This window comes from Rattus rattus, chromosome 8, assembly GCF_011064425.1.
Source record: "Rattus rattus isolate New Zealand chromosome 8, Rrattus_CSIRO_v1, whole genome shotgun sequence".
In the NCBI taxonomy this organism is placed as follows: Eukaryota; Metazoa; Chordata; class Mammalia; order Rodentia; family Muridae; genus Rattus; species Rattus rattus.
The window spans coordinates 9277886-9300956 of NC_046161.1; the positions used below are offsets into that span (position 1 = coordinate 9277886).

The 23071-nt window shown below is 44.1% G+C and overlaps 1 protein-coding gene across 1 annotated transcript in view; it reads left to right on the forward strand.

The window, feature by feature from the left end:
• Positions 1-23071, forward strand: part of Maml2 (mastermind like transcriptional coactivator 2) — a 318634-nt gene that overhangs the window by 16937 nt on the left and 278626 nt on the right.

Sequence of the window (23071 nt, forward strand, 5' to 3'; positions counted from 1 at the left end):
TTTTGTGTATATGTGTGAATGCTTGCATATATGTATATGTAGGTACCTGGGTCTCTATATATGTTGGGGCCAGAGGATGTCTCCGCTGGGGTTCTCAAGTCCTATCCATCTTCTTTGGTTGTTTATGTGTGTCTGTTTGCTGTTTCAAGACATGGTCTTTCACTCCCTGGAACTCACCAAGTACCTAAGCTAGCTGGCCAGAGAGCCGCAGGAAGCCTCCTGTCTCTCATTCCCCAGTGATAAGCAAACACATATTACCTACCCTGGCTTTTTGTATGCAGACTCTGGGGACTGAACTCAGGCCTTATGACTGACAGGGCCAAGTCAGCAGCCTCACAGGCACTCTGTTTGTTTGTTGGTTTTTTTTTAGTCATGGTCTCATGATGTAGGCCTGGCTGTCCTGGAACTCACTACATAGGCAGGTCTGGCCTCAAACTCACAGAGATTCACTTGCTTCTGCTTCCCAAGTGCTGAGATTCAAGCTGTGGGCCACTATTCCCAGCTTTTTCGAGCATCACAACCCCTTCTACTGTGGTGTATGCACAGAGCGAGCGGTTCTGTGCCATGACCTTTCAATACAGCACGCTTTTTAAAATCACATCATGTGTTGAATTTGTCAGACACCGTTATAGATGTTTTTGAAGTATTAATTCATATCCCTGTACTTAAACCTTGACATTATCCCCATTTGGCAGATAAAGAAATAGAGGTGAGGGCTGAGGAGTGGTACAATAAAAATTTGAACTGTTGCTAGCTGCTGGAGGCCCATTACCTCCGATCAGTGCCCTTGCTGTGTGTAGAAAACACTCAGGCTGGTGTCCTCAGACTCCGGCTCATGTCTGATCCAGGCCTGAGTTTGTAAGCAAGTGCAACAAAGTATTTGCAATCCCATGCTGGTTAGACACGAAAGTCATCCTAGCTGCACATGCAGCTCAGAAGGATGCCTAAGGTCATATCTGAGAAAGTTGCCAGTCTCTTGTTTGCTAAGCCTCGGAAAGTGCTGGAACATGTAGAGTCCATGAATGACAGATAAGCCTTGGCTTGCGTTCTGGGATAGGTTTCTACAGCCACCTGGAAGGCCTGTGAAGGATTCTGAAATAAAACGTGTGCTCACCGGGAAGAGCGATGCTGAGTCATAATCCGCACCGGCCCCACGGGCATGGCTGGTCCCTGGGATAGGTTCTTTATGCTCAGGGGTATCTTCAATGCACATTCCAGATGAAATGTTAATTCCTGCGGAGGAATGATTCGAGGCCTGATTATGCTGCGGGGAGGTTACAATCCATTTAGAAAACAAGTTTATGCTCAGAAATGCATCGCCTTCACCTTGTGGTCCTCACAGATAGTGTGGCCTCTATTCCGAAAGTGTGGTGTGGACACCCTTCTTCCCACCACTACTCACAACCAGATCACTCCAGATCCTCACACATGAAACCCCCGCAGACACCATCTCTGTTGTGTACGATCTGAAAGAGTTGTTCTTTGGATGGGGGTAGCCACAAAAAGTGTGGAAATGGTGCACACGAAGCCCAGAACATAAGAGTCATCCTTGGAGTTTTCTTCTGGGAATTGGATCTTGCTATAAGCTTCCATAACACTTCTCAGTAAATCTGTTGTTGTGTCTAAGTCCTGCCCTCAGGCTCAGGAATGGAGAGGAAAAGAATGCAGCTCCCCCATCATTCCTGTCGGGAGCTCTTCTTGTGAGGGAAATTTAGCTTCTTGAGTTTCCAAGTTACTCCGTACAGAATGCAAAGTTCTATAATGTGGCTTACACGCATGTGCAATGTGAGTCCACTCAATGATTTTGCCGGATTCCCAAAGTGCTCCAAGGCCTCAAGAACCGGAAGTCAAGGCTTGGGGTGGAGGAAGGAGAATCCTAGGAATTCTGGAGTAGTGAGCTTGTTGTCCAGAGCAGCAAGCTCTAGGAGGAATGTGGAGTTGGTTCCCAGTCTGTGTTCTGCTCATTCCAGTATCAGGAATCTGAGCTGAAACCAAATGTACCTTGTTTTGTGCCTGGTTCCCTAAGCCCGGGTCTTCTTTGTCCTTTGTGTTATCTATCTGGGCACCATTGCCCTGTTTTCTAGAAAACTAGCTGTCCCCAAGTCTGTTCTCTTCTGCAGATTAGAGCCCCAGTTAACAGTTTCTTGTGCTTGGCCTCTCACACTTGCAGGCTCCTGCCCTCTCACCTTACCTCTGCATTTAAATAGTGCCTTTCCCTGTCAGTGTGAGGGCCTTCTTAGTGAATGTTGGAGGACTGGCTTGAAGCTTTTTCCTGGGACATCAGCACACGGACTGTTCTTATTAGCTGGCACCCCAGGCTGCTGGAGTTCCTATCTTGGCAGTGGACCATCAAACACCCTATTTTTAAGAGTCTCTGACTTAGTTGTAAACACGTGTTGTGACTAGGCTCTCTGTCTCTTTACTCATATTTACTGAAGTGGTTTAACTGTTGAAAAGTTGTTATGATGAAAAAATTTAAAAAAAATAAAAGCTTGGCCTCCAGGATTGTTATTTTCCACTTGTCTAACTCAAAAGTACATGATCTCACAAAGAAAGAAAAGAAAGAAAGGAAGAAAGAAAGAAAGAAAGAAAGAAAGAAAGAAAGAAAGAGGAAGAAGAAAAGGAAGAAGGAATTAGTGTTTGGTTGCTTAATTTGATGGTCTAGTCATATTGCTAATTTAAGGGGGGACAGAGAAATGAATCCACTGGATCATTTTACTCTGACAAATGCCAATCAAACATGCATGGGGGTGGGGGTGGTGTGTCCTGCATATGTTTAAATGATTGGACCTACTCAAAGACGTCAATCTGGTTGGCTTTGTAAACCACTTACGCCCTTGAGATCATGTGTATTTATAATAAAAAACATTCTATAGATGTATTTAAATTCTAAAGACTTTTCTTGTTCCATTAGAAGTCCTTAACCAGGATCCCAAACTCTCATCATCCCATCCATGGACATTGGCAGACTTGATATCTGAGGCCCTCACAGAATAATACATAGGATTTGGTAAAGGAAAGAGTATTGCACACATACCCGTTGTTGTAAAAATATAAAAAATAAAATATGGTTGTCTTTTACCAGTGCCCCAAGATATCTGTTGGATATCTTAATTCTCAGTCAGCAAAGCGTCTCACCAGCTATGCTCCATCCCCTATCACACTGCTGAAGGCCTCTCTCTGAGCCTGGCAGCAATCTCTCTACCTATCTCGTTCCCAAGAGGTTTCCATGCCAGAAACACATCCCAGTTCCACGGCAGCCCAGTGTCTCCTGCACACTTTCCTACACTCAAACCGTCACATAAAAGAACACACAACACAATAACCTTTGACCCAATTGGTAAGATATAATTGCCCACCTAAACATACAATGCCCTGGAGTTATCTGTATTTTGATGCTAATTCCGCTTCGTTGAGGACAGCTATCTAGTCACGTGCTCAGGACTCAGGTTACTTCACCAGAACCTCCTCCCCATTGAATTTGTAAAATACAGGTGAGGGGCAGGTACAGGATAGAAGGAAGTCTGCCATTGGAGGAGAAGGAAGGATGGATGGGAGAGAAGTTTGAAGGAAGAGGAGGAGACTGTTATGGGAGGAGAAGAGAGAGGGAGAGGGAGAGAAGCCATGGCAGGTGATGCTAAGATTCTGCTCTGTGTATTTACAAGGTGTTCTTGTAATTAATGTTCTTAAGGGATGGATGGTACTGGGCTTTCTATGTTTATGGTTTGAGTGTAGGAAAGTGTGTGGTGCGGAGTTGGGATGTGTTTCCGCCAAGATATCTAGCAGATATCTGGGGGCACTGCGGTGCTGGACCTAGTGGGGGATAAAAGACAACCATATACTTTTGTATTTTTTATATTTTTATAGCAACACATGCCTATTATTTTGATCCCTTTAAGAAATGTAGGGTAACCAAACATGTATCTTAGTCGTTTGAGGAGATTGTGACTTTTGGCTTAGAGTGGGAGATTCAGGAATTTAAATATTAAGAGGTTAGATTCTGGCTTTTTCCTCTTGTGATTTAAGATTCTGAGTGCAATGTTAGGCAAATTCTTGTACTCATCACAGGAGGAACACCAGCTTTCCTCGGGGTTAGCTTTTCACCAAAGCTGGCGCATTGGAGGACACATACCCTCAGAGTTTGTCTATGGTCATGTATAAGTCACTGTGTTTTTGCTGGGGTCATGACTCTCCACCATGGGCAGCCACTCACTGAGCAGGTAGGTTGGCCTGGAAGCCATCAAATTGAGGAACAAGTGTATCTCTTCTGTTCGGATCTCTTTGGAACACTCGTGGCTTCAGTGTTGATTTTTACCCCTCCAGTAAAATGATGCTTTTCTCCTTGCATCACGGGAAGAGAAGCATGAACACAGGCCAGCATATGGTTCTCAGATATTCTGTCTCCCAGATGACTGTGCTCTGAATCTGTTTGCTTTACAGTTGTCGTTGTATAATGCAAGGTCTATTACATGCTTCCCGGCCTGGCTTTCAAATGTCTCTCCTTCCTAAATGCTTCCAAAGATAAGAACATTCTTCTTGGTGTAGGCATTTGGTCAAGTTAGGTAGTTGATTTTCCAGGAAGAAGAAATCCAGACATGTGGAACTGGGAGAGAAGGCTCAGAGAGTTAAAGTGCCTGCCATGCAATCATGAAAACCCTGATTTGGAATTCTTAGAGCCCAGGTGCATAATCCCAGCCCCAGTGTCCCTTCAGTGTGATAGGAGGTGAGGACAGGAAGATTCTTGGAAGTTTCTGAGCCAGCCCACATTACACTTATAGGAACATGTATGTACACACACACACACACACACACACACACACACACACACACACTACCCTCCCTCCCTTCTTCTCTTGTCCCCCTTCTAATTGAAGAATTAATGAATTGAAGACCATCACAGAAGATGGATAAGGAAAGAAGAATAACACAGCCAAGCCCCAGATGGGAGTGGTCCATTCTGCCCATAAGTTCAATCTGCTTATGCAATAGTTGGGCTGTTCTATGGGACGTCTTCCCTGGAAACAACAATGTGCTTCTTCCTGGAGCTGTCAGGAGCACTCATCAAAGGAACTCTAGGGATTGACTAGAATGGTACTCTTGGGGATGTTAGACAAAGTTACTTTGGAGCTGAGGTAGTGCATAAAAGTGTCTTTTTTCTTAGCCTTCCAATGCGCTGCCACACCATTGACTGTGCTCCATCATTAGCTTGCTATGGGGCATTACATGGCAAGAGGCATAAGTCAGCCAATAAAGCAAGGAACGAGTTCTATTTCATTCTGTCTCCCCTTTTGACAATGTGTAACTATTTTTTAAAATGCATTTTATTAATCCTTTGAGAATTTATTACAATAGTTTTCATCACAATTAACCCAAACACCTCCACTTAATTCCCCCCACATCTAGTTAACTCACTCAGCACTCTAGCTTGGAGCACAAAGGGGTTCATGAGCCCCACATTAATCGAGGCTCTCTGGACAGTTGATGGCGTCTAGATCAGTGGTTTTCAACCTGTGGGTCATGGGCCCCATTGGGTGTTGAATGACCCTTTTATGGGGGTTACCTCAGACCACCCGAAAATAAATACACCATGATTCATAACAGTATCAGAATTATAGTTATGAAGTAGCAATGGAAATAATTTTATGGTTGGGGGTCACCACACCATGAGGAACTATACTAAAGGATCACAGCATTCAGAAGGTTGATAACCACTGCTCTAGAGGACGGAGAGTTGATTTTCTTTACGGGTGTGGCTCTTGGGAGGTTGACTATGCTCCAGTGGTTGGCCCCACATTCCCACGAGCATATGGACAATACAAATTGCAATCAAGATAAGGGAATTCCTGTGGGCAATTAAACAAAATTGGACACAGAGTATTTCCTAGACATAGCCTAACCCACAAAGCACCCATGATATCTGGGCAGTCTTAGCGAGTTTGTGGAACTCTTTTCTCTTTGCCAGTCATAAGGAGGTAACTGACACTTCTTCAGGAGCACCTAGCATTCCCTACTAATCACTGTTCCTTGCATGGTGGCTGCTTCTCTTGATCTTGTTTCTCCCCTTCCTCTCCTCTTCTTCCTTCTCCTTTTTTGGTATCACTTTAGGTATTTTACCAAGTTTGAAAATCTCAACTGATTTCTTCTAAGGGCTAGACTTCCGTGTATGGAGTCTGGTTTGCCCATGGCCTTCCTGATACATATGTCAATACAAAAGGTATCTAGTTATTTTCATTTGGGGGTTATGGTGTTTCCTTGACTATAGAGCTTGAGTTCTAAACATTTAAAGTAGAATCAAAATGTCAATTGTCAACAGGAAACTTTTTCCTGGAAAGAAAAGATGGCTTTTCTCTTTGTGAGTGGGTTAGGGCAGATTTGACCATCTGAGATACACATGGGCATGACTATTCAAGAGTAGCAAAGGAGTAGACGCCATAGCAGACTGTAAAAACATGTCAGGTGTTTTTAAAGCTTTTAGGAGGAAGAAATTATAAAGTTGAACTCTCAAAATACTCTGACACCAAGATTTGTTGTTGTTCAAAAGTCAAATTCCAGTTGACACATTAACAGAATTTGTTAGCCGTGTCATTATCTATTGCTACATAGCTCATACTTATTGTCCTACACAATTTCTGAGGTTCATGAATTGAGGAGCTGTTTTATTGGTCAGGACTAGTCCAGGATAGATCACTGGGTTGCAACCCAGACACTTTCTAAGGCTGCAGTCACCTCAAAGTTTGACTAAGCATGGAGACTGTTTCGAACTTCACCTACACAGTTGTGGGCAGGAGATCTTTGTTTCCTAGGGGATGCTGGCCAGAGTCCTCCCTTCCTACACTGGCTTCTCTCTAGTCCTTAAGTCCTAATATGCTCCAAAATCTACCTGCTGGCTTCTTACTGGAGTTTATACTGTGTGTGTGGCTAATACGGCTCGAGAGTGGGATGGAAGTAGGTACAAAGGCTCTGGAGAAGAACAGGACACATGCTCAGTCAGTCAGGAGTGTCTGTCTCCTTTTGTCAGGTTTCATACTGGAGCCAGAACGTCTCTCACTCTCCCCAGGGCAGCACCTAGCCTTCTTGAGCCTGAGTAGCCCCAGCTCTGTACTAAGCTCTATCTTTTTCTTCTTTGGAATGACACATTGGAGGAACTGCCAGTGAGGATAGAAGGACTCTAGAAACCTCAGAAAGAGTGTAACAGTCCAGAGGGCCGGGACCTTTCAGGGGGGTATGTGGCATGATATTTGAAAATACCTGATGTTTGGAAGCTCTGTGCATCTCTCACACACACACCCTGATTTCACCAGCCTCTGTAGGGCAGGAAATGTATACATTGGAAACCTACAATCCCTTGAGCCATCTAAAGATTTGAACAAATGTAACATTTCCAGTGGACTCCGGGTTGGTTTAAAATGATGGCCTTTCTAAAATATGACTGGAAGGGCTAACAGGGGGAGAGATGTTTTACGGTCAGGCTAACATGGCACTAGTTGGTTGCAGTACTTGGAGAGGCAGCCATTTCTTGACCTATACAAGCTTACGTGTGTATAGAATGGAAAATCATCTGTCTGTGAGACCATAAAACACAGGACAATACATTTCAAAACAACACCCTAGGAAATAATGCTCTTTTGCTTTTATGCTCTTCAAATTTTCTAAATTAATCAGGTCAGAATATGGATTTTTTTTAATTGGGAAAATATCTTTATAGAGTCCATATCTTCTGTTCATCAGCCATTATTGAGTGTGCCACGGGTGAGAAATGTGCTTAACAGTCTGGGTGCCCCCTGAGAATCTGGGGTCAGAAGCTCTGGAGTGGTATTCCGACAGCAGATTCTCTCCTCATTCAAATTTGGAGAGCCAGGTTGTGGGGAAACTCAGACTTGGGAGGTTTGTTACTCACTTTGGCTTAGTCATTTTAGGTCTGAGTGGAGACCTTTAGCTTTAACAGCACCACACCGTGGTTGTCACGAAGCCATCGGTTCTTCTCGGTGATTTCCCCATGCTTTGTGAGCCACCGAAGTAAGATTAGGCAAGGTACGGGCCCCATTCTGTGGAAACCCCAGCAGCTTCTTGTGTGACAGGAATGGAACAATTTACTACTCTCCCAGGCATCATTTCAGAATGCATGCAGGGACAGGGCACCTGGGAATATCTGTGGAATGCAGGCCCGAAGCTGAAGGACAGGTAAAACCAGAGGGGGATTTGAGCAGATAAGAATACCAAGGTCCCAAGCACTTAACTCTTAAGCGTTACTGGTCGTCCACCAGGTGTGGCCTTCTCACTGCCTTCTATGTTTGGGGCCGTTGTCTCAGCTCCATCTCTAAGCTGTGGCTTGAAGGCTTTGGTGGGGTTGACCTATTGAAAATCTGTTCCTAACTCCCTGATTCACTGGTTGTGTGTATCATATCCATCTCCCTTCTAGTACCTTCCAAAAATATCAGCACCAGTTGCCTTCTTAGATAAGACTGTGCTCACCATATCTCTGCTGAGAACCCTCACAGAATCCTAATGTCTCACGTACAGTGAACATGATATCCTACCAAGCCAGTAAGGCCTGTGAGTACTAGGAATACTAGACTCTGTCTCCTTTAAGAGGATTGGTGATGGGATGCTGGGATTTGAACCCACAATGGTAAGCACACATACTAAGCAAGCTCCCTACCCCCAAGCTCCCTACCCCCAGGCCACTTGTTAGACTTTATCATTTGCGACAGGGTCTCACTAAGTTGGTCAGGCTTCTATGCCCTTGCTTTGTATCCTAGATAGGCCTTGAACTTGTGATCCTCCGGCCTCCAGCTCCCTGGTAGATGGGATTTTTTGTTCTATACCTAGGAACCTTGCTCTGCTTCCTTCGCACTCCCCCATTCTCAGCAACTATAGATTGCTAGCCTCAAGTGTGTCATGTAACTCTCAAGTGAGTCAGGACCTTTCTTTCTTTGCATAGATCCCTTTACTCCCCACACACCACACACACTACACATAACACACACACACACACACACACACACACACGCACGCACGTGCACACACACACACACCACATATACCACATGGCCAGCTGCCACATACTGTCAGATGTGTCATCTCAAACAAAAGCCCCAGTCCCTAAATATCTCTTCTGTAGGGTTTCCCTTCTGTCTCTTTGTCTTTCTCCCACCCCCTTTCTTTGAATCATGGCACTACAGCTTTCATTGTCTATGTCCCTACTTTGGTGGTGTTCCTTTCAGCACATAAACTCCACCCTGTGATCTCCAGCGATGTGCCTGAGGTATACACAGGGTTTAGAACATATCGGCTGCTTAGGAGTGACTGCACCAACAACCCGGCTCGCTCTACTCCAGAAGGACCCACAGGACTCTGCTTTCTGAAATAAACTCATCTTTCTGTAATATTCGATAGAATACACACTGCTCTATCCGTCCAAACTAGGCCCACGCCGTCCCTTGGTTTTAGTCTGTTCTTTTCTGAATTGCTGAGGAAGGATGCGAGCCTGAGTGACAACAGAACTGGTCCCTGGGATAGGAAAGCTGCACACGGGAGTATGTTTCTTCTGGCGACCTTCACAGTTGACATCACCCACTGGCCAGAGAAGAAATCACATGTGAAGGTGGGCTGTATGGACTGAAGCTGACAGAGAGAAGAGTTGCTCGCAGCCTGCCCTCCTGCCGAGGGACGGAGGACAAGCTGGGTAGCCATACTCAGACTCAGCACCAAATGCCTGTGAGGACAGAGCAGGCTGCCCTCTTCTCTGCTGAGCCGTATCGAGGATGGGGAGGAGGAAACTGCACCAAGCTGACCAATGCAGCTGGGCGATTGAAAGCTTCAGGAGGTCAAACCAAGTGTCTCAGAATCTCTGAGGCCAACAAGACCGAAGCATCAAAGAGTCTATGAACAGGCCTGGGATCCCAGGACACAAGAACTAATTAAGTTTAAAGTTTGAAAGAAGATAGCAGTAAGATAACTGCAAAAAACACATGGGAAATCCAACCTAGAGAGAGTGAAAATATGTGTGAAATAAATTAGGCGAAATAGGAATGTGTTTTATAGGCAACCAGACCGATTGCTTAGGGATTCTTGGAGGCACCATTTGCAGCCTTTGAGATTAACAAGGACCACTGCCCCCAGCCCCCACCATCTCTTCCCCCGTTTCTCTTCCACCCTTTGAATAAATACTATTGTGTTCACACATCTAACCATGAGTACCACGGCAGGTCGAATCTGCCAGCACTCTCTGGGCATGAAGTCTGTCTGACTGAGAACCTCTTCGTTAGTGCACTCTCTAGAACTGAAGAAAGCAGCTTCGACAGATGAGCTTTAATTACAGACCCCACTGTAGGGTTTCAGAAGCATCCCTGGTGCCTACTAGAACTTCAACTTTTACAGTCAACACCTGTTGCTTTGTTTAACTTACTAGAGTGTGGGTGTAGAATGCACTTCCTTTCTGGCTGTTGTGTCATGAACTGGCTTTGTAAGTCCTCTAGCTGGTAGTCAGGACTGAGAGGACCCAGATGGAACATGGTCTCCCCTGACACTCCCATGGCAACAGTATCTATGGGTTCAATGAAGACAAAGCTGTTTTTCTACACCAAATATTTATTCTGTTCTGAGGATAAAAGTAGACTAAGTTATCTCCTAGGTGGAAAATGGAATGGTGGTTGACTCAAGCAGGAATGGGAAGGCACCTTGGAAAAGGGAGGCAGGAGAGTTCAACTACTCTGGAAAACAAGCAAAGTAGACTACTCCTGCTTCCCTGTGTTTCAGGTTAACCTAGAAGGAATTGAAACAAAGGGAAGGAGGTGGCAATGCCACTGTGTAAAAAGCCTATTGTACCTCTCAGATGCAGAGCTGGTCACCAACCCACAGGAAGGATGTTGTTATTGTCTGGGAGTGGGTGAGGCCTGCTGAAAAAAAATCTGTGGTATGAGGAAATGTTAAACAAGTTTGTCTTGTTCTTATTAGGAGAGGGGATATTGAGCTGACTGAAAATACTGCCAAACCACCGAGAGCTGAACGTATTGTCCAGACGAACCTTAGTGGCACAGCCTAGGAGGCAGCAGATTTATAAACAGCGGCTGCAGGGCTCAGCTGGGGGCCACAGGCTAAGAGGCCACCTTTGACTCCTGCCTCATTTTCATTCGAATTTTCCATCTTTAAATCTTATCAGCTGAGGTTAGGTTTAAGTAAGATTTCAGCACAACTAGCCTTAGGAGACCTTAGAAAATTCCCCCTTGCTTTAGCCACTTCTCCTGAGATGTTTCCCTTTTCTTTATTTACATAATTGAATAAGTAATGCTATTATACCATGCTAGTAGTATTGGAGAGTGAATCCAGGGCCCCGTGCACACTGTGCATGCCTCCTACCTCTAAGCTACATCCTCATCCCCCTTTCTTTTTCTGTAACCCGGTATCTCCCAAGGGATTCAGCAAACAAAATTTAAAAATAGAAACACTGGGGGCCATGGAGATGGCTTAGCCAGGACAGAACTCACTGTACATGCATGAGGATCTGAGTTCACCCCTGCATCTGTGCCTAAAGCCAAGAATGGCACTGTGCACCTAATCTCAACCCTGGGACGAAGGTGGCAGGAGAACCCCAGGGGTTCACTAGCCACACAGCCTGGCCAACTAGTAAGCTGCAGGTTTACTGAGAGATCTTGCCTCAAACATAAGATGAAGAATGAAGCACCTGAAACTCAGTTCAGCTGGCACACACACACACACACACACACACACACACACACACACACACACACACACACACACACACACACACACACACACACACACACACACACACACACATACACACACACACATACACACACACACACACACACACATACACACACACACACACACACACACACACACACCACACACACACACACACACACACACACACACACACACACACACACACACGCACGCATACACAAACATACACCCACAGCAACACAAGCATACACACATGAGGATAGACCATAGCAACATGCACTTACACACAAACATACACCCACAGAAACACATAATTACAGACACAAGCATATATACCCCAACTGCAACACATACTTACAAACACAAAGAAATGGAGATTTCATGTGGAGGGCCTTGCCTGAGGAGAGGAGTATGAAAGGGAAATGTATTGAGTTAGTGGATAGAGCAGTGTCCCAGGGAACCTTGGCATTATGGGTAAGTCACTAGAATACCCATTACTGTCCCCTCTACATCAGGGTGAAGGGCTGGGATTTTCATTTTTAAGTTTCTCGGGGTAGGTGTTGACGTTGGCGACCTTTGGAGTTCTGTTTCTGTTTTGACCCCGTATCTGTAATTTGGTAGTCAGGGATTATGGTTTTACAAAACATTTGTACTCTAGGCTCAATCCCACCCAAAACAGAGATAATGGTGATTTGATGGGTGTGAGGTCAAGCTGATGTTCAAAAAAGTATCTAATGTAACACTCATTTATCTACACACTCAGTTTCTTAACTACAAATTATTAGGATTCTCATTGGGTGATTAAACAGGAAACTGTCCCTATGCACTTTACTTCACGGTAAATCCAAATCTAAGCAAGTTGGATGCCAAGGCTTGTAAGTCCAGTATGCATCGATCCATCCGTTCCTTAGCCCCATTCTACAAGCAAAATTTGAAGACCTTCCACATGGAATTTGAAAAAGTCAACACACATCACAGCTGAGCTCAGCTTCGGGAATCGCGGATAGACACTGAGCTGTCTAGCAATGTTCCCCAACCCTTGCTACCCCTGATACCTTCTCCATCATGGAGATGCTTCCTTCAGGTTATGCTTTGAGAGTTTGGGAGTGATCGATGTTCAAGGTTGGAGATAATCTGAGTCACGTATAGGTCTCATGGAAACTTCACATTGGTACCTTTGATAATCCCATTACTTCTTGGTTCATACAAAAGAATTACAGTAAATTGTGTGGGCGTTTGTTTCTTCCTCTAGTTCAGTTTCTTCCTTTGTTCCTATGACTCTGGGACAGGCTGTGAATAGATTTCCATAATTTCCTGAGGCGTATAAATATACTGAGACAGAATGGAATTATTAAAAGCCACCAGGTCCAGGATTTGAGTGTTTGCCTGCCTTTTAGCATGAACTCGTGACACTTGGACAAAACTGTGTAATCCCTCTGATACGTATAGTGTCCTCGTGTACAAATGGGGTGATGCACAAAGAAGTGGAGTTGAGCAAGATGAGTCCTATATTTAACTTATTACTCGGAGATAGCAGAAGTCTGTAAGTGTTAGCCATTAGATTGACCATGTTTCTTGGTTTGTTTATTGCTACTGTACTATTATAGAGTTAATGTGTGCCTCTCCATCTACATAATGATATTGTAAAACTACATTTTGTAAGTCTCATGAACTTGCATAGCAACTTATAGCTTACAGTTTGCTTACTTGGTTGCTGTAACAACCATGGGGCATCAGACACTAGAGATAGCTTCTTTACACGAAAGTGAACCAGATTGACTTAGACAGAGCAAAAAAAGGTCAAATCGATGGATCCTTTAGTCCAGTGTTTTCTTGTTAGAACATCTCTCTATGTAGCCCAAAAGTGCCTTGAACTTCTAATTCTCTTGTTTCAGCCTTCTAAGGGCTAGGTCTCCCATCCTGAGCCTCCATACATGACCTGTCTCAGCACTTTCGTAGTATATAAGATAGTGTGTTACAAAAGCTACAGGGATAATCATATTGCCAATTTAAGAACAAGAAAGGAGAGTGTTACATGCTCTTGCTTTAGTAATTTGCTTATTAGAGAAGCTATCCATGAATGTGTGATTGGTGAATAGGGTTACAGTGCCTTTTTTCCTTCAATACTGAGCATCCCTAACTCATGTAGGGCACTGTGACTGCTTGAATGATGGTTTTGGGATCCCATTTGTTCTGGCAGTTTCAGGTCACACTGGGTGAGGTTTGGCATGCGCTAATCATGCCCAAGGTAATAAAGCTAACAAAATGGGGTCACCATGGCACTTTCTTGTGAAAATTAATCTCAAAGGTTATATTCATATATTTATCTCTTCTAAGTAGCTGACTTTTACATTCCGATTTTTAGATTACTTACTAAATCTTTAATTTTTGAGACAATATGAGTTAGTGCTATTTTTTCAGAGTGGAATTTTCTTTCAGACATAATCACAGAATAAACTGAGCCATTGATATGACTTCTGGGCTCTAAATATGATAATAAGTAATCTTGATGTCTTTCCTCATACAGTTTGGAAACTTAAAGAGTCTTGTACATTATCTACGCGGTAGACAGAATATCAAAACTGCTACAAACATGAGTATTGGAATGCAGAGTGTCAGACCTAGGGAGATGTGTCCAGTTCCCAGCAACCACATGTTGGCTCATAATGCCCTCTCTGGCCTCCTTGGGTACCAGGTACACATGCGGTACACATACATACATACATGCATGCAGAACACTTTATATGCATAAAGTAAAAATAGACAAGTCTTTAAGAATCTAAGATTCACTTTTAATTGAACAACTCGGGGAAGTAATTTCATCCAAAGGCTCAAGTTCTCTTTCCCTCAAGCGATATATACTAGGACCTGCCTCACAGCAGTGCTGCTGGGAAGATTCTGTGGGAAGGTGGAGATGGTACCTAGTAATGTCAGATATCACTGTCATCACTATACCATCCCTTTCTTCCACGATAGATTCCAAGGTCTTAACACTAGGCTAGATGCAGCTGTCCCTGCAAATGCCCTGGTCATAGGTAACACTGAATAAATATAGCTGCGGACAAAATAGTATATGGTAAACTAAAAGCTCGCGGTTACTGGAGTCTTTCTATGAAATCACATCTGTGGGGTTAAACTGGGGGTGATTTTGGAGCCTTGGCCTCAGAATGTGACTGCATTATCGAGTACTAAAATCCAGAGGCCTTCCGATCTGAACATCAGACAGAATTGGATTACTAACCTCTGTGGGAGTCATTTGCTCCAAAAGGCTGAAAACATTTGTCCAGAACTTTCAACACTTTGCCAGGAGACACCACTAAGGACACTTGGTTCTTTTTCTTTTCCTCTTTTTAGCTCTGTTTTGATTAATTCGGCCAATAATTTTTATTTCACTTTATTCAGTGAATTATTTTGTTTGCTTTATTTGCGTGTGTATGAATTGAGGTGTATGCCCATGAGTACAGGTACCTGTGGAAGCCGGAAGTGGGCACTGGACTGCCTGGAGCTAGAGTTCTAGGTGGATGTTAGCCATCGGGCATGAGTGCTGGGAACCGAAATCTGGTCACCTGTAAGGGCAGCAGACACTTTTAACTTCGGAGCCACCTCTTCTGCCTCTGTTCTGACGTCTTTGTGTTTGGATAGAAGTACACAGAGCAGAAGCATGCAGAACATACGTGCTTCCCTGAACTGCGCACAAATGAGAATCTTTCATCTCCTAAGTGTTTGCTCCATGTCTAGTATGTGTAAGACAGCATGGTACAGATGTGATCTCTGACCTCAAAGATTTTAGGTTCTATTAAGGACCTGGAGGAAACAAAGCAAACGTACTTCAAAAATAAACCAAAATAACACAACACCAAGGCTTCCCCTATGAGACTCCTTTCTTTAGATTTTAGCTAAATCAAGTGACTAGGTATTATTCGTGGAAATGGTTTTGAGACATGTCTTCTGAGAACATTGAACACTTCTAACTCATGCCTTTGTTCATTAATTTAACGTTTTTATGTCCAAAGTAGTTTTCGGTTAAAGTCTCAGCGGAGTTACACTGATTGTTTAGGGGAATGATTGGATAATGGAGAATACAGTACAATCTGCTATGAGGTTGAAAAGCTGATGCCAGCACTTAGAATGATATCATACTAGGCAGCATAGGAAGCCTAAGTGAGTGTGTGCTCTTAACGTGTTCATGCCAAGTCAAGGACCCTAGCCTTGGACTCATGGGAAAATGGCAAAGCCTTCCCCTTCTAAGGCTCAGAGAAATGGCAAAGCCTTCCTCTTGTCCATGTGCAGATGTTGATGGAGTGTAGAAAATGTTCACCATAGCATTCTCCTCCAGAAATGGTCCCCTAAAGAGACTGCTCCTACTGAGATTAGCTAAGCCATCGCTTTGCTCTGCTGTATAACCCTGCCTCCATGTTTATGTATATGTAATAACCCTGCCTCTTTTATCAGCTGTATGATAAAACTTTGACTCCTGTTCAACTGTATAAAATAAACACAGTGAGCTTTTTGGAGAGAGAAAGGGCTGTGGTTTTCCTATCAGAGACTCCCCAAACCTTAGCTATTTCTGTATATCTATACGTTTGTCTTTCTCCATTCTCTCGCCACCTCAGTCAGGTCCAAGTCCCTGGAGCCTTGCAAGGATATGACACAATAATTTAAATTGTCACTGAAACAGACCTTGATGGCTAGCATTTAAATACATAGAGTCTCGAGTGGCATACCAGTTGCCCATATGTGTGTTTGAAAGGCTTCCATTCCACTCCAGAATTCTGCTACGGTTTGGCAAACCCCTGGATTCTACTCCCCTCCTGGTTTAAGATATCACCTTTAATTACTATACTATACTTTTTTTTATATCCAATAACTCCCCAACTCTCTTCAAATGGCATGCCATCAAGGCTGAGTTCAGTTCTGATGTCAGGCGTTCCTACATTTTTCTACAGCACTGTATAAATGCTGAGTCTACAACTACAAAAAGGCCAGCGTCCTCTGTGATGGTGTGGAGAGTTTTTGCCACAACTCCAGAGGAGAGACAATCAAAACTTAAAAATCACAAGAAATGTGATCTTATGCCCACCCATAAATCCCACCTACCTATGAGTCACAGTCATTTGTTTCCCTGTGCTTCGTAGATCATTGTAATGAGTGGACAGAAGTCAGATTACTGTATGAGAGATTAGCATTGTGGGGAATTTGAGGGAAACAGACACTTTATATGAGTCGCCTCAAGGATGCCAGTCAAATCTAAAAGGAGGGTATAAAGGAAAAGGCTTCGTTTTAAAGGAGATGCCACCCAGCCTGCTACTGAAGCACCTTGCCCCAGAGCAGACCCGCCATTCCTGTTGGAGACACAGCTGGCTGAAAGCGGTTCCAACTTTGCAGACTCAGGCATGTATGGGAGCTGCAGCTTTAAGATGGCATGCTCTCCCTCAGGCTGTGCGGAGCCCCTGGACTGGATGTGAATGGGAGTTTTGTATGAAGGTTGTGGTTGAGCCAGGGCCACTTGGTAATCAGGGCAGCGAGACCATTAATCCTTCGGAATATACTTTACTCACAGCTCCCCGCTCTCCTTTCAGAGTGGAAGCATAAGGAAAACTCTCCAAGCTTATCCTGCTTTGATCTCACTTTAAGTTCAGTGCTGAGGGCGAGCGGATCCACAGCACTGTGTCCTTTCATATATGGTAATTAGCCCTGTTCTCTGGGCGGCCATGGTGATATCCTGCGCTGCTGGCAAGGGGGAGCAGAGCAATTGTTTGCTGTGTTGGTGACTGTGATGTTGCCATGGGAAAGCTCAGGACTTCAGGAGAGTTTGTGTTTTGTTGGGCGAGATGCCAAGCTTCTGTGACTTATTACAGCACCGTGAGTGAGCTGAGGGTGTGCACAGAGCAGATCCTATGCAGTCACAAAGGGCAGGATGGCTCTCAGACCAGGACCCGACGAGGAATGGGTGTTTGCTTTATTTAGGCTCAGGAGTTATCGACAGATCCAGCATTTTGGTGATCTACGGGGTCAGTCCTTTAGATTTGGAGGAGAACCAAGTCAATTCCTTGTGCCCACACCCACAAAGAGGCAAAACTATGTACATATAAAGAACCCTGGTAAAGATTACCATGCTGTCAGATAACCACTCCACCCATAATTCCTACCTGATGTCCATCCGGCCTCAGGAAAGGCACATGTTCACTGGATCAACTGCTTTAGTGTGAAAAAAAATTAATTTGATCTAGACGGTCTCTTTCAAATAGGGTCTCTAGACTGGCTCTCCTGGACTTCTGCTGATGCAGGGGAGTTGGACATTTGACCTTCTGATTTAACCCAGAACCTGATCTAACCTGATCAAGTCTGCATGCATCATCAACCATTACTGAAAGCGGGAGGTTTCTTCATGTAAAAATTTCATATCTAAGTTTACATAAAAGGAAGTTTTGGAGCTAGGTGAACTGTGTTGCTCTTTCAGATAATCAAGGCCCCCCGTAGCAGCAGTCCTCTCAGCCCTTCAGGTCCAGATCAGGACTCCACTGTGCTCTGTGCCCGTAGACATTGCCTAGACGTTCTCTTGGAGCCCAGTCTTTTGAAGAGTTCTCATCCATTCCAGAGAATTCTTGGAGAAAGAGAGAAGTTCACAGTCGTCCTTTCTAGCCTCAAACAGATATCAGCATACTCACCCTTCCCCTTCAACACCGTGGGCCGGGGAGGGCACGGTCAATGCAAAGCTTCAAGGAAAGGGCTCCATTTTCTCCAGAATATACTTACAAACTTACAGGATCTGAGTACACATAAGGAGAGTTCCATGCGCTAAAATACTGGGACAAGCTCTCCACGGGACCTTTAAGGTTCGTTTTGTGGGAGCGGCCCTGACGCCTTGGGATCGCCTTCCGCAGTGTTTGCTGCTTTGCCGGTTCACTTGGTTGCCAGGTTAGCTATTTTCTCTCACCCAGTTTGACCTGCGAGGGACAGCTTTTGCCCAGAGACAGATGTTTTCATCTCCCTTAACTTTCAGGGATTGGATTTCCAAGTTCTGGTAATATTCAGAAGAGTTAACCAAGAAAGTTGTGGAAACGTTTTCTAACAGGCAACACGTCCCCTTCGTGGGCGAGATGACTGGCTAGCAACTTAGAGATTACCCAGGGCCCTGGAGAAGTGGCCCATCCATTGGTGGGGTTATATATGTAACAGATTTCTCCCACTTAGTGGAGTTTCTAGTTTATTTTATACAGGATAAATATTGCTTGTCCTTACCGTTAGAAGTTAAATAGATGTTTGCCATGGAGACAGCTTATGTTTAGAGCTATATTCAGTCCCCGCACTCATACACACACGTTCATGGGCTACAGCATCATCAGTACCCTGCACCAGGCTGTCCATGTACCGAGGTTACTGAACCTGGGCTGGCATGTTATCACTACTCTACATACATGTATAATCTGTGAGGTTTTATAGCTATACAACTATACCCTCAGTTGTGGCATCGTAGAATCTCTTCAGTACTCCAAACCCTGTGAACTCTCCCTGCCCATGCCTCTTTGCCCTCTAGCTTTTGGCAACTTCTGATATTTTCATTGTCCCCATGTTGTTTTAAAATGCAGTGGTTTTAATTTAAGAGAATTATACAAAATTGCTTCTGAATGGGTGGAAGTGGTCTTCTTTGGCCGCAGACCTCTGTTTTTGCATCAAGAAGTTGTTACAAATGGTACAACCCTATTTCCCTCTCAGTAAATGAGGATTTCTTGACTTAATAATGATATTTTGGGATGTTATTCTCAGCCCAGGGAATTGTAACTTTCAGAACTTTGGAATTTGCAAAAACTGGTTGAGTCAGTAGCTTCTTAAGTAAAAGCAAAACAGCCTAATGTGTAAGAGTACACACAGCATACAGAGGTTGGCTGCTTCCTTTTTTTCTTTTTGAGGATCCTTGAGCTCCTTCAGCCCAGGAAGAGCCACCTCTCACTTGCTAGGTCCACCTCAGCTCATTTGCATTTTAACTATTGCAACTCTTCCAAGCTGACCTCTCTCCTCCTACCTGTCTTCCACTCTTTGGCCAGTTACATTTCTAAAATATAACTTTTTGTGTATGTCCCTGCTTAAAATCTTTCAATGGCCATCTGCCCACAGTGGACATTCAGAACTTCCTATGTAACCCAGAAACATGTGGATCCCAGTGTCGAGAAGACTCTAGACTTTTTCTAGAAATCTAAGTGTGATGGAAGTTAACCTGACTTCTCATTTTGAGGGGCAAGAGGGAATGCTGAACTTCAGCATAACCAGCCCTCTCCTGAGATCAGACTAAGGCAGGCTTGCGATTCAAAGGTGTGTTATTTGAGTCCTGATTGGAAGAGAAGTAGATGTGTAGACAGGTCTGCATCTCCAAAACCGTTTCTTCGTACACAAGAACTGTGCACACATTTACTGGTGGGAGTGTTGACCTGGAACAGTAGTTCCCTGGTTTGGCTTGGTTTGTTTTTGTTTTCTCAGACACTCTGGGCAGAGGTCCATCACCATGGTACTGTACCAACCCTAGCAGCTTAGGGTGAGAAAGGAGTCATGGAGATTCTTCAGGCACCAGATAATCTTAGGGCCTCATGTCCAACCTGTTTGGGTACCATTTGTACTTGGGTGTTTGGCTCTGTCCCTGTGGGACACTCAGTTCATAACTTATGCTCTGCCTCATCTGGCCTCATCTGGAGTCTGATTTGCTTATACAATCATTATTTCTCAGACAGACCCTTGGCCTTAGAAGAGTTCAAAGGAGGAAAATAATAGACCTTTCTTCTTTTGTGTAAGAAGTTTTAGGACTCCAAGATGGCTCAGCTGGCAAAGGCCCTTGCCACCAAGTCTGACAACCTAAGTTCAGTGCCTGCAATCCACATCATAAAAAGAGAGAACTAACTCCAGCAAATTGACCTCTGACCTTCACACCTGGCCTACACACACACACACACACACACACACACACACACACACACACACACACACACACACACTGGAACAAACCAGTGCTGTTGCAAGGGGCTGTCTCAACTGCTATTTGTGGATAACAGACTTCAGCAAGACTCGCAGAACATGGTTTCTCCCCGTCTTCCTCTGTGGTCTGGTCCATAGGCAACTGTCTCTGTGGAAGAGATGACTCTAATTCTGCAAAGGCTGGCATGGGAAAACACATCTGATATTCTGACATTACATGATACTTCGATCAACTTATGTATTGGTAAATTATGTGAATTTTCTATAATGCTAATGCATAAACAAACCACCATTTGGGGAAACGATTCAGATGCCTGAGAAGGAGGTGCTGTCGCCTGTGGAAGGTGTGAGTCGTCAGCTTCATTCTCTCAAGCAGAGTCAGGAAACGTGAGCAGCAGAACGTCACAACTACACGAACGGTCAATGTTTACCAGGCATTTGATTTTTTTTAAGAGCCCTTGAATTCATTAAAGGTTGGCAGAGTCTGTCTAGAAAGCATTTTGGCAATATCTTTCAAGAGCTATAATAATATCTGTGCCCTTTGCCTTAGTAACTTCACTTCTGGGACTCTTTCAGAGGAAAGAATCCAAAATATGGAAAAAGTGATATGTGCAAAAATAATAAGCATTGTGGAGCTGCTTATGATAATAGGTGTGTGAGCCTTCCATGCTATGGGAGAAGATGGACTGGCTGTCCCGGGCAGCCACACATACAGGCAAGAATGTTCATGCAGTGATGCTGTGCATCCGTGCTTTACCTGGTGGCAAGTCCTACATACAGCCTTTGGCAGATGAGAGAAATAATTCATTACAAGGACACAATGGCAGAGAATTGAACAGTCTGGATAATCAAATGTAGAGAAAGGAAAGACCCAGAGCAAGGCTGCCTGTTCTGGTAGGAGATGCTGCCTCAGGGGGCCTCCAGGAGAAAGTGCTCACTTGGTCGTCAGCACAGGAAGCCACACTGATTGACAGCCACACACCAGAGTGGGCTCCTCTCTGGAAACGGGGACGCATAGATGCTGAGCAAGGCACAGCAGATGTACAACCCATGGTGGAACGAGTTCTGTCTGCTCTTTGTGATCCACAGTCAATGTGGGTGGGCACGGGTAGAAACCGTGTTAGTGTACTCGACAACACCATGAAGTGAAGCATCAGCATAGATCCATACCCTGCCTAAATAGAAAGGGCTTAATAATAAAAATACCCCCTGGGGCTATTATAAGGATTTAATAAGGTAGCGTGTGAGAAGGTAGCATGCAGACCTCCTTGTACAGACCACTAAATAAAGGCTGCAAGGTATAAGGAATGGAGTTACAATGACTTCTTGATGGTTGTAGCCAACAAGGAGTTGCTAAGTTAGACACGTTGGCAGGTGATAACAATTGTAAAATTGTATGCGTCGTGGTTCCACTTAGATTTCCTCTGACAGAGTTGTTAATCTATGTAAGTGAAAGTGTTAGCACTCAAATGTATTATCTGAGCGAGACTCCAAGAAACACAACTCACAAAGTGACTGGAGGATTTTTCCTGCTTCTGATTCATTCCTACATCTTCTGCTATTGTGTGTAAGCTGTAAATTAATTTAAATCACTTAAGATATGCATCGTATAAGAACCAGTTGGGTAAATATACATTCACAAGGAGCACTTGTTATATATGTATTCCTATAAAATTCAGGGAATAATCCTGAGAAAAATCATGTTTGTTCAAGTCAATTCATCACGGATCATCCAAGTCCCAAGAGGCATTCTGCTTTACCACGTGTCCCATAGGCTGCCATGGTTGAAGTAACTGGAGTCTGTGTGAACAGTGGCTCTGCTCTGGAATCTATCAACAACCTCAAGGAAGTTACTCGCAGAGCTGGGACAAAGCTGGAAAGGGGCAGGCACATTGGGTGAACATGTGAAGAAGCCCTTTTTCTCCGGCCCCATGCTACCTGGGCCTCCCAATTTCAGGTCCTTTGTGCTCCATCCACTTTCCCTACTGTCCCAATCTTGTTGACAAAAAACAAACAAATAAACAAACAAACAAAAAAAAACAAATTATAGGTGTAATGATAGAAGAGAAATATTTGTTTTCTTGCTAGGAAACTGAATGCTTATTGTTTATAAACATTTGCACTGTGATCTTGCCATGTAGTGGAGGCCACTCTCAAGATGTTTCTGTCTCTGTGGGCTGGAATTTCAGGTGTACACCACCTGTTTGGCAGTTGTGAGGGAATTGTTTTCACTCTTATTTATATTTACCAACCAAATACAAGTATACAAGGCTCTTACTACCACAACCACCACACACACTCCCAGGACCTTTAATCAGTTGATATTAAAATTTATTATGCCAAGAGGTTCATTGAAAAGCATAAAGATAGTTATAATATATTAACAATTATGAAT